This window comes from Ursus arctos, unplaced genomic scaffold, assembly GCF_023065955.2.
Source record: "Ursus arctos isolate Adak ecotype North America unplaced genomic scaffold, UrsArc2.0 scaffold_23, whole genome shotgun sequence".
Classification (NCBI taxonomy): domain Eukaryota; kingdom Metazoa; phylum Chordata; class Mammalia; order Carnivora; family Ursidae; genus Ursus; species Ursus arctos.
Genome location: NW_026622908.1, coordinates 33,704,540 through 33,716,671, shown reverse-complemented (window position 1 = coordinate 33,716,671; position 12,132 = coordinate 33,704,540). Strand labels below are relative to the sequence as shown.

At 36.9% G+C, this 12,132-nt stretch overlaps 1 pseudogene; it reads left to right on the top strand.

Moving 5' to 3' along the window:
* Positions 1-5,585: 5,585 nt before the first annotated feature.
* On the top strand, positions 5,586-6,488 carry LOC113246467 (olfactory receptor 4S2-like; annotated as a pseudogene).
* The last annotated feature ends 5,644 nt before the right edge of the window (positions 6,489-12,132 follow it).

Genomic DNA, 12,132 nt, shown 5'->3' with positions numbered 1-12,132 from the left:
AGATTTAAATATCTGGGTGAGAGGGTGAGTCAGCCATAGAGTCAGTTCTGGGTCAAGGGTCATTACCACATCATGCCCCAACCACACTGCCAATCATACAGGTTCCCCTGCATTCTTAGGAGTTCGCCAAATATGCCCTTAGTCCAACTCTTCAGCAAACAGGGGTGAAAACAGGATGAATTCTAACAGTTATGTATTATAAAAAATATCTATCCATCCATCCATGCATCTACATACCAATCTATCATCTATCTATCATCTACCATCTCTCTAACTACCTGACAGAGTTATAAACTGAGACAGAGTATCATTCGTAGATTAATAGATATGAGTGGCATATGTTGGAATGAAGCAACATAAGGACGTTAATCTTTATCTGTTCACTTTTGAATTTAAGCATGTAGAAAAAAGTACATATTTAATAATAAGTATTTAGAGAGTGAATGAAAGAATTAAGAGAATTTCCTATTGTTATGATTCAATATTTTTGATCCTATTAAATACACATTTACCGCTGAAAAGGAAAGCCTACTCCATCCAAAGTAAAATCATCATCTCCATGGAGCATTTCCTGGAAAACTCAAATAGATGTTATTTCTATTTGCTTCTCTCTCCACCAGGAGCTGCTGTGCATATCTTTTATTCTGTCTTCTCATTTTAGATTGTAAAACACTTCTAGAAAATTCCCTAAACTTCCTATCCTTTCACAAAGTCTTTTTCTGTGTTAGATGCACACTGTGGCATTGATCAGATCACTTTTCTCGGAGTATAAAATACAGTTATGTTAATCACCTACACAAATCTTACCAGTTCTGATGAGAGCTTATGCAAAGGGTAGGATGTTCAGTAGTCCTCTTTTCTTCTCAAGGTAATTTGGCCACTATTTGCTCAAATGAGAATAATAAAAAAAAAAAAAAAAAAAAAAAAAAAAAAAAACGCTTCTAAATTTCTGTCTGATGCCTTTTAATGCCACTGAGGCTCAGGTTCTCGCCTGCATGCCAGAAGACGAAGTTGGTCCTGGATGCATCCCAAATGTTCTGAAATCCACCCTCACGTGTAATTTTGACTGGGAAATGCTTCTCTTTTGCCTTTCCTGCAGGAGTATTTAAACATGCATGATGCAAAATATAGGAGTCTGGGGAAGGTCATTCCCTAAAGTGTCCTTTTCCTTTTAATTAAGACACATGAGCTAGGGTGCCTGGGATGCTCATTTGGTTAGGCAGCTGGCTTCCTCTCAGGTCATGATCCCAGGGTCCTGGGATCAAGTCCTGCAAAGGTTTCCCTTCCCTGCAGGGAGTTTGATTCTCTCTCTGTGCTCCTCCCACTCCTTCTCTCAATCTCTCTCCCTCTCAAATAAAGAAAATCTTAAAAAAAAAAAAAGAAAGAAAGAAAGACACATAAGCTAGATGTGATAAAGAACTAAATCTTCAGTACTGTTAGATTATGGGAAGAAAGGTGATCTCTTCTTGCAATTAAAGGTGTTGATTAGGGGATAAATGATGTCTTTTGACTGGAATATAACAACGGTGATTAGCTAGTGATCAAATGGCCAGGACTTAGTTCCTGATACCATTATCCAAGCAAATGATTTAGGATTTCTTAAAGACACGGCTGATTATAGGTCTGGGGCAGGGAATGTACAAGATAAACTTGAACATCGTGTAATGCTGAAAGGTAAAGAAGTACTAATACATACACACACGCACGCACACACACATACACACACACAAGTACACTGACACTTTGATGAGAATATGCCAAAGGGACACAAAAGCCATGGAAAGATCCTCCAGTGCCAAAATTTGGAAAACGTTTGAGCAACAAAACAAATGACACTGAGTTGAAATATAACTCATAGTACAAAAAATCCACAAGTTCATAATGATCTAGACACTTAAATAAATAACTACTAAATAGGGGATAATAGATACATGTCCCATAAAAAAGCATTCCTAATGCACCCAGTCCCTCATTTGTGGACTGTACACAAGCGAGTTCCTTCCAAATGGCACACTGCGGAATGGGGCAAGGGAAGCAAATATACAGAGGAGAAACATGGCAGACACTACCTCAACCAGGTGATCAAGGTTAACGTCAGTGGTGATAAGTCACATTGAAACTATGTACTCACCGGCATGATGTGATGCAAATGGCACTTTGCCTGTATGACCATTCTCCGAATAACCCATAACGCCAGTCCAATCCTGACGAAAATATCAGACAATTCCTCAACAAAGGTTTTTATATACAATGTCTGAGTAGTTCTCCTAAAAACTGTCAAGTTCATCTAAAGCAAGAAAGCTTAAGGGGCACCTGGTTTCCTCCGTGAGTTAAGCCTCCCACTCTTGTTTTAGGCTCAGGTCATGATCTCAGGGTTCTGAGATTGAGCCCCTCATGTGGCTCCATATTCAGTAGGGAGTCTGCTTCTCTATCTGTTCCTCTGCCCTCCTCCTGCTTGAGCTCTCTCTCTCTCCATAAATAAATAACTAAATAAATCTTAAAAAAAGAAAAAAGTTAAGGATACACTGATTGTGACGGTAATTGAGTAAAGTATAGAATTTTTTTAAGTTATTATATATTTATTTATTTGTCAGAAAGAGACAGAGGGAGGGAGAGAGAGACGAAGCACAAGCAGAGGGTGCAGCAGAGGGAGAGGGAGAAGGGGCTCCCCACTGAGGACAGATCCCCATGCAGGGCTCATCCCAGGACCCTGGGATCATGACCTGAGCTGACCACATACCACCCAGCTGTCTTTAGAATTGTAGAAGCATTATTTTACCCACCTGAAACTAATCTACAACTGTACGTTAATATTACTTGAAATAAACAAATAAAAGTACATTCAGAGAAACTGTCACCATCTTGAGCTACTGAAGAAGACATGACACCGGGATGTGCTGTGGCATCTGGACGAGAGTCTGGAGAAGAAAAACGGCAATAGTTAAAGTCAAAGTTATCTGAAAAAAGTATGGATATTAGTTAAAAAGAATGTGTTCATGTGAAGTGAAGGAGTTGTGACAAATGTACCAAACTATGGAAGACGGTGACAGGGGCAACTGAGCGCAGAGCATGTGGGAACTCTGTATCATTTCCACCATTTCCTGTAAATATAAACCTGCTAAAGAGTCTGAAGTTTATTAAAAAGTAACAGCAGATTTCATTCACTACGTCATCAGAGTTTATCTGCCTTGTAACATGGGTCAGATATCCCTTCTTTGTCAATGCTGAATATGTGTTTGCATACCACAAGGTCTGCACAGTATGTCCCACTGTGAGTCCAAAGACCAGAAACTGCTATAAGCCAGTAAGAGTCAATGACTCTGTTCAGGTCCGTGGGCAGGAGGCTGCTGTGGAGTCAGGAAGAGTTCATGAGTCAGTGTACAAGCCGTGAGACAGAAGAGCCAACGGTTCAGTTTGAAGGCTCTCAGGCAGGAGATCGCCCCCTTACTCAGGGGAGGTTAGCCTTTTGTAATTTCAGATGACTTTGTTTGGTTCTTTGAGGACCCTTCTTTAGTGAGAGCAAACTACTTTATTCAGCCTTCCAATTCAAAAATTAGTATCATCCAGAAATATCCCAAAGTCACAACCTAAAAGGATAGTCAAAGAACTATTTGAGCACCCTAGGCCCAGGAAAGTTAATACATAAAATTAGCCAGTGCAAGTTCATTGCTTATCCACCTAGCACCTACACACATCTCTTTAACATATACTTAACATCCCAATAAGTCAACACCGGGTGCCTGGCTGGATAAGTGGGTTAAGCATTTGCCTTTGGCTCAGGTCATGATCCCAGTTGTCAACTACTACTAGTCTTGAGACCTCTTAGCTAGAAGGACTCTCTCGGTGGAAAATAGTTGTGTTTTCTAGGGTTTCTGTTTGTTTGTATGTTTTAATTCATCTGGAAAATAAAAAGGAGAATGAAAATGTAAAAGCAGGGAGTACTCGAGTCTAAGCCTTTATTATTATTACTACTATGATTTTTACCATTATTATTATCATATTTTGTGCCATATAATAGACGGCACATCTGCAATCACTACTCTATCAGCCATAATACACAATCTGAGAATATAAAGCCCTGTAGTTTCCAGAAAGCTGGAAGAGCCAGGCACTATGTTGCTGCAAAGGGACAGCTGAGAGCACAGAGTACGGTAGAAGCTGTATGTGCTACACGTGACAGACCTGGAGGGATGCGGCCTCAGACAGACACAATGCCTGATGATGGCCTAGGACACTGTGCAGTGCCCTCCTCACCTACCCCTAGAGGAGTCTTCTACGTCTGTGGCTCAGTTGCAGGAAGAACTTGTATGTTTAAGTCAAAACTATTGTACATACTCCTTTCCACACGTGAGTTCTGGTGACCTCACTAGCACAGCTGAAGTCCCAGCACTGAAGATGCATTCGATACTGTCCTCTTCGTAAATCTATTCAAAATATTTCCAGTTATGTCCTCTTTGAAATAGCTAATGCATCCTGACTGGGAGAACAATATAAACTAACATGAAACCTGAAAAATAAAAGGACACATGAAGGAATTAGTGAGATTAAGGACAGAGTCCTTCCTTTTTTTTCCCTGTGACTTTTTAATTTTTTAAATAACAGGCAGATGTTTAAAAGTAATTCTAAGGAATCCTCAAACACTGATAAAGAAAACAAGAAATCACTAGATTTCACTTCCCCTCCTTTCAAATCCAACAGGTCTTGAAATGTCACCAGCAGTTCCTTTCATTGCTTTATCTACTTTATCTCTGCCTCTTCATAAGAGTTTGATGGCTTTCCCAGGCTGAAAGAATGGATTTAATTTCAAAGTACAAATAACTGCTCATATGATAACGGTAATAAAACTGAAATTTTCTCATTTCACAAATGGGGTAACAGAAGCCCATGGAGCTAAATATTTTCTGGAATTACAGCACCATCTTATCAGAAGGAGACATGTATAATTCTGGTCTTCTTTTTAACTATACCCATGGCCTCTTGACTCTAAGAGCCTGATATCAAATAGGGGACCATAAATTCATGTACTCAAAGGTCAGAGTATTCTAAGAAGAACCTGCAGAGATTGCCCATACTCAACTAACTATATCAACACTATTGGCAGTATTCAGAAGGGAAAATATGGGGACATGTTTTCACTTCTGTAACAAAACTAAGATGAGCTTTTCCAGATATATGAACATTACCATATTCCCCCAACACTGAATTGTTTCAAAATTAGTTAACTGTCTTACACAGAATTAGAATTACTAAATTTCTAAAAACAAACAAACAGAAATAAGCCTTAAAAAACTGAGTTTCTTGGTTAGATTTTTGACTTAGATAATTTTCTTTATGTCTCTGGACTTTGTTTCCTCATCTAATATGAATGAATGGACTAAACATGGAGGTAAGATGATAAAAATATGTACACCTCAATTCCACTAATTATGCGCGTCAAGGAGCAGGAATTACCCATTTATCCACTTGTCTCTACTAGGATTCTCATTTATCTTGAATCATAAATAAATTTTGTTATTCTTGTTATGTTTTTATCTTTTAGATAATTTCATTGTCTCTTGGGAACTTGCTGTGCTATAATAATTCCATGGGAAAAAATGAACCATGTAACTGAATTCATTTTCTGGGGTCTTTCTCAGAACCTAGAGTTTAAAGAAGTTTTCTTCTTGGTGGTTTCTTTCTTCTACAAGGTCATTCTCTGGAAAACCTCCTCATCATGCTGACTGTTTACATGGGTGAAATTTTCAAGTTTCCCGCGTATTTCTTCGTCAACAAAATTCACAATTTTTGTGAATATTTGTTACTCTTCGGTCACAGGTCCCAAAATGTTTGTTGACATATGAGCCAAGAGCAAAAGTATCTCCTATATGGGGTGCCTGCTGCAACTCTTTAGGGTATATTGTTTTGGTTACATGGAGATCTTCATCTTTACTATAATGGCCTATGACCATTATTTGGATATCTGTAAAACCCTACACTGTATGACTATCATGGACTGGGACAGATGCAATAAAAGGTTGCTGGGGACCTGGATAGGTCAGTTCTTACTCTCCATTATCCAAGTGGCTCTGGTAGTCCAGTTACCTTTTTTGGACCCAATGATATTGAGCACTACTTTTGTGATGTCCACCCTGTGCTGAAACTTGCCTGCACAGACACATATGTTGTTGGTGTTGTGGTGACAGCCAACAGTGGTACCATTGCTCTGGGGAGCTTTGTAATCCTGATAATTTCCTGTACCATCATCCAGATGTCCCTGCGAAAACACTCAGCAAAAGGTAGGCACAAAGTACTCTCTGTCTGTGGCTTCCACATTGCTGTGGTCATCATCTTTTTTGGCCCCTGTACTTTCATGTATATGCGTCCTGATACTACCTTTTCAGAGGATAAGATGGTGGCTGTATTTTACACCATTATCACCCCCATGTTAAATCCCCCGATCTATGTCCATGAGAAAAGAAGAACTCAAGAATGCAATGAAAAGACTTTGAAGCAGGAAGGTTTTCTCAGAGGTTAATGTTAAATAGTTGAAAGGAACAATTTAACATATATGATCTTAAATTTTCTCATATGTTCAATAAAGATAGTAATAAAAACCTCACAGGGTTTTTGGAGGAGCAAAATAGAGAATAACACATTCTACACATGTGGGGTATTATTTATCATTATTATTGTTGTTGTTGTTGTTCTAATATTTCATAAGGAGATACATTTTCTGAATGATCTAGGCCAGAGAAATCTTACAAACCCAGAAGCTCAGCATGGTCATTCTCAGCACCATTGCTTTCTCCTCCCTTTTTTGGTCTTTTTCTCATTTGCCTTAAACTGAGAGTTTACTATGAAGTATTTAAGGCCATTTTCCAGCATTTAGAAATGTGATGGAAACATATGGAGCACTCCATATGTATATGTTGCATGCACAAAAGGATACAGGAAAAATAACAGATCTGAACTACAGTGCTCTGATCTAAGTCCGCCAATGGAAACTAAACCTAGCAAGGTTGCAAAGAGAAGCAAGGTATGTGCAGTATGTGAAAGAGATAAAAAGAGATTAAAACACAGAAGACCTGTCCTCTTCTTCTACTCTTGGGAGAAAGCTTTCCATTCTCTAGGACTCATTTCTTTACCCAAACAGTAAGGAAATTGGGGGAATAAATTACCTCTAAGATCCCTATTGTGATGCTAACATCCCATTCATCTGCTTCTGCTAATTGACTAATCTTCCCTTGTCTGTAGCCAGTGGTCCCCAATTAACATAAAGTGACTAAATGGAAAGACTAAAGAAACTGAATGAAAACAAAGAGAACTGTGATAAGTAGGCCACTTGATTCCATCAACAGGGCAAATAAAATCCTGAAATGCATAGCTGGGAAACTGTATTTCATCCAATGTTTGAACTAAGCAGCTTTACTGAATACAGTGAGCCATTCATCACACATCTCTATTTCATTTCATGCATTCAGAGCTTTCTTTTTCTACAACAAATGAACACATCACTGATTATCCCTCTCATTGTTCCATTGTCTTTTGCACAAATCTGATTATTCAAGTGACTGCCTATACCTAGGTAAGTGTTAGTGGTGGACTGTGCACATATATGTATAGATTATATTAAGAACAGTACACAGTTCTTTAAAAAATTATCTCAGAAGTGGATGCATTCACAGAGTTAAAGGTAAGAAAGACCAAAAGCAGCACCATATCTGGATTAGAAGTTATAATTAAGAAACACTGGCTCTGGAAACACACTATGGGTCATGTTTAATATCTCAGCTTGGAATCTCAATGGACTTCCGTTTGCTCAGTTTTTAATGATGACTAGATCAGTATTTCTCTATCTTGTTAGATCATGGGAGTGCTTGGGAGACACTATTGAACAGGTAACAGTATCTGCTGAGAGTTTCTAATCTGTTAGGCCATGGTTATGTGGTATTAAAAAATCTGTATTTTTAACAAGCTCATCTCACAATTGTTGTGTGACTGTATAACATATCTGAGCACTTAGACTGGAAACAGCAGGACTGGATGATACTTGATGTTCTTAGAGCACAACAGGACTATGAGCCAATTAAATCCTAGGAGCTATACATTTGAATATATTCCCTTGTCTGTTCTACTAATTGGTGCAAATGGACCTAAATTTAAAATAAGTTTAGAAAACACTGAAATAAATGAATATTTTCCATTTGTAACTTTCTTCCACAACATTCTTTCATTTGTGTCTTTGTGCTAATGTCTTGAATACCAAGGAGTGTTAGTTCTACTGAAGGTCTGAGGTCCCTAAGGTAAAAGCTGGCAGATTTTATTATGCTCAAAGACCAAGAAGTGGGGTTTATGAAATAGTATTGAAGTTTCTACCAATGCCTTCATAAATTTATTCCTGTTCACATAAGTTCCTTAGGGTCAATCCCAATCAGAGAAGCTCCAAGAGTCTACTCCTAGATCCTTAGAAAGAGATGACCAATAATTATTAGAACCAGACTCTTCCCAGTTTCAGTAGGGTTGAGTCTGGTTTATACCTTTCTATTTAATAGACATATGATCACAGCATTGGCCACCAACCACTGAAGTTTTATAGTTTTTGTAGTTTTACAGTCTTGTTGTTACAAGATGACAGATAGGACTTTGATTAAAATCTTCACTGATGAAAAAATATGGCAACCCTTCCCATTTTCCTGATGAATACATTAGTTTATTTCATATTGGAAAACAATAAAAATATGTCTCCTTATGTCTTCCTACCAGTGGTTATAATTCTGGGGAGTAGCAAAAATATTTTTAAACATGTTTTCTTATACTGCTCCATTTAATATGTAAAAAACTATTTTTTCCATTCATGTTCCTCCATATGTCATTCCTAATAGAGGAGACAGTTTGATTTCCACACATAGCAAAGAATACAGATTTCAAAAAATAATTTAGAAAAATCACTAAAGAAACAAACAATCACAATTCACAAAATATTTTCCCCATAACGTCAGAACAATGCCAGGATTTTTAATCTCACTACTTATATTCAACATTTTACTACAGGTTTTTGCCAGACAAATTAGGTTAAAAAATAAATAAAAGCAACCTCTTAAGAAAAGAAGAAGTAAATCTGTCTATTCACAAAAGAGATGATCTGATATATATAGAAAATCCTGAAGACTCCACCAAAAGAAAATATATATTAGAATTAATAAATGAATTCAATCAAGTTGAAGGATAAAAAATCAACATACAGAAATCAAGAGCAGTTCTATACACTAACAAGAAACACCGTGAAAGACAAAAGAGAAAGCAATCCTATTTACAATAGCTTCAAAATCCATAAAGTCTTAGGAATAAATTTAACTGAGAAGGTGAAAAGATTGTAGACTGAAAACCATGACACTGTAGAAACAGACTGAAGAATACACAAATGAATGGAAAGATATTCCATGTTCATGGATTAGAAAGATAATATTGTGAAAATATCCATACAACCCAAACCAATCTACAGATTCAATGCAATCCTGATCAAAATTCCAATGGCATTTTTCACAGGAAAAGATAAAACTATCCTCATCTATCTCACCAAATCAAATCACAAAATTAACTTGGAGTGAATCAGAGAGTTAAATGTAAGACCTAATAAAATAAACCTCCCAAAAGAAAAAGAGGGAAATAGATTTTGGACACTAGTCTTCCAAAGAATTTCTTGGATTAAACAGAAAAAAAAAAAAATCAGGCAACAAAATCTAAAATGAATAAGTGAGACTACATTAAACCAAAGAATTCTGCACAGAAAAGGAAAGAGTCCATTGAAAGCAATCTACAGAATGGGAAAAAATACTCACAAAACGTGTACCTGAGAAGGGTTTACAAAGAGAATAAAATAAAAGAAACAATATAATGAATTAATACAACTTAATAGCAATGAAATAAATAAATAAATAATCCAATTAAAATTGGGCAAAAGACTTGAATAGCATTTTTTTTTTCAAAGAAGACATGTAAATCATCTAAGGATATATGAAAAGGTGCTCAACATCACTACCTCTCAATGAAATGTAGATCAAAACCACAACTGAATATCACCTCACTCCTGCTCAGATTGTTAGAATAAAACAAACACAAGGGATAACAAATGTTAGCAAGAATATGGACAAAAGGAAACCTTATACACCTTGGTGGGAATACGAAAACGCATTCACGTTATGGATAACAATATAGTGAGACTTCAAAAAATAAAAAATGAACTACCATATATATAAGATCTAGGAATTCTACTTCTGGGTATATTTGAAAGACTTAAAATCAGTATTTTGGGGGCACCTGACTGGCTCAGTCAGTAGAGCATGTGGCTCTTGATCTCAGGGCTATGAGCTCAAGCCACACATTGGGTATGGAGCCTACCTAGAAAGAAAGAAAGAAAGAAAGAAAGAAAGAAAGAAAGAAAGAAAGAGAGAGAGAGAGAGAGAGAGAGAGAGAGAGAGAGAGAAGAAAGAAAGAAAGAAAGAAAGAAAGAAAGAAAGAAAGAAAGAAAGAAAAAAGTTTTAAAATCAGTATCTTGAAGAGACATCTGCACACCTATGATTATTCTAGCATTTTTTACAACAGCCAATATATGGGTAAAAAACAAATGTGCTCCAATAGATAAATGAATAACGAAGGTAAATATTATTCAGCCTTATAAATAAGGAAATCTTGCCATTTGCAATGACATGGTAAATCTGGAAAGCATTACACTAAATAAAATAAGCCAGAAAGAGAAAGACAAACACTGTATGCTATCACTTATATGTAAAACCGGGGATAGGGGTGTAGAGAACAGTTATTCTAGCTAAATAAAATATTTATATTAAGCTCCCATAATCAACACTGTGTGGTATTGCTCTAAGGATAAGCATATAGATCATTGAAACAATAGAATGTTCATAGATAGACCTAATCCATGATATTTTTACAATGATGTCAAGGTAATTGAATGGAGGAAAGAATTGACTTTTTTCAGCTAAGTATGCTGGGTCTATTGGATATTCATCTGAGAAGTAAATGAACCTCAACTTCTATGGAACACCATACACAAAAATTAACTCACAATGAGTCAGAGACCTAGATGTTAAAAGATAAACCTATAAAAATACTAGAATGAGGGGCGCCTGGGTGGCACAGCGGTTAAGCGTCTGCCTTCGGCTCAGGGTGTGATCCCGGTGTTATGGGATCGAACCCCACATCAGGCTCCTTCGCTATGAGCCTGCTTCTTCCTCTCCCACTCCGCCTGCTTGTGTTCCCTCTCTCGCTGGCTGTCTCTATCCTGTCGAATGAATAAATAAAATCTTAAAAAAAAAATACTAGAAAGAGTATTTTTAATCTTGGGGTAGATCAGTATTTGCTTAATATCACACAATAAGCATAAACCAGAAGAAAACCTGAAAATTGCAGCTTTTTAATATTTTAACTCTTTTGCTCATTGGATGTCACGATATTATTTTGTTTTTTAAAAGACTTTATTTTTTTATTTGACAGAGAGAGACAGCTTGAGAGGGAACACAAGCAGGGGGAGTGGGAGAGGGAGAAGCAGGCTCCCTGCTGAGCAGGGAGCCCAACCCAGGGCTTGATCCCAGGACCCTGAGAACAGGACCTGAGCTGAAGGCAGACACTTAACAACGGAGCCACCCAGGCACCCCGGATGTCATCATTTTAAAATGAAAAAGCAATGCATGGACTAGAAAAAAACTATATATCTATAGGTATATAGATATATATATAGAGAGAGACACACACACACAAAAAAACTACATATATATGTAGACGCAACTTACATATAAGCTTTTTATATTATATACAATTTATATATATATAATTTTATATATAAATTATATATAAATATATACTCTTTTTTTATATGTAAGCTATATATATGACAAAAATACCTATATCTAGATTATATAAATAACACATTTTGGTAATAAGAAACCCAGGGCTACTATTTTTATATTGCCCAAGGACTTGAAAAGAAATTTCAAAAAACATACACAAATGCTGGATCATAGGGCAGTTCTATTTTTCACTTTTTGAGGAAACTCCATACTGTTTTCTAGAGTGGCTGCATCACTTTACGTTCCCACCAACAGGGCAAGAGGGTTCCCCCTTCTCCACATCCTCCCA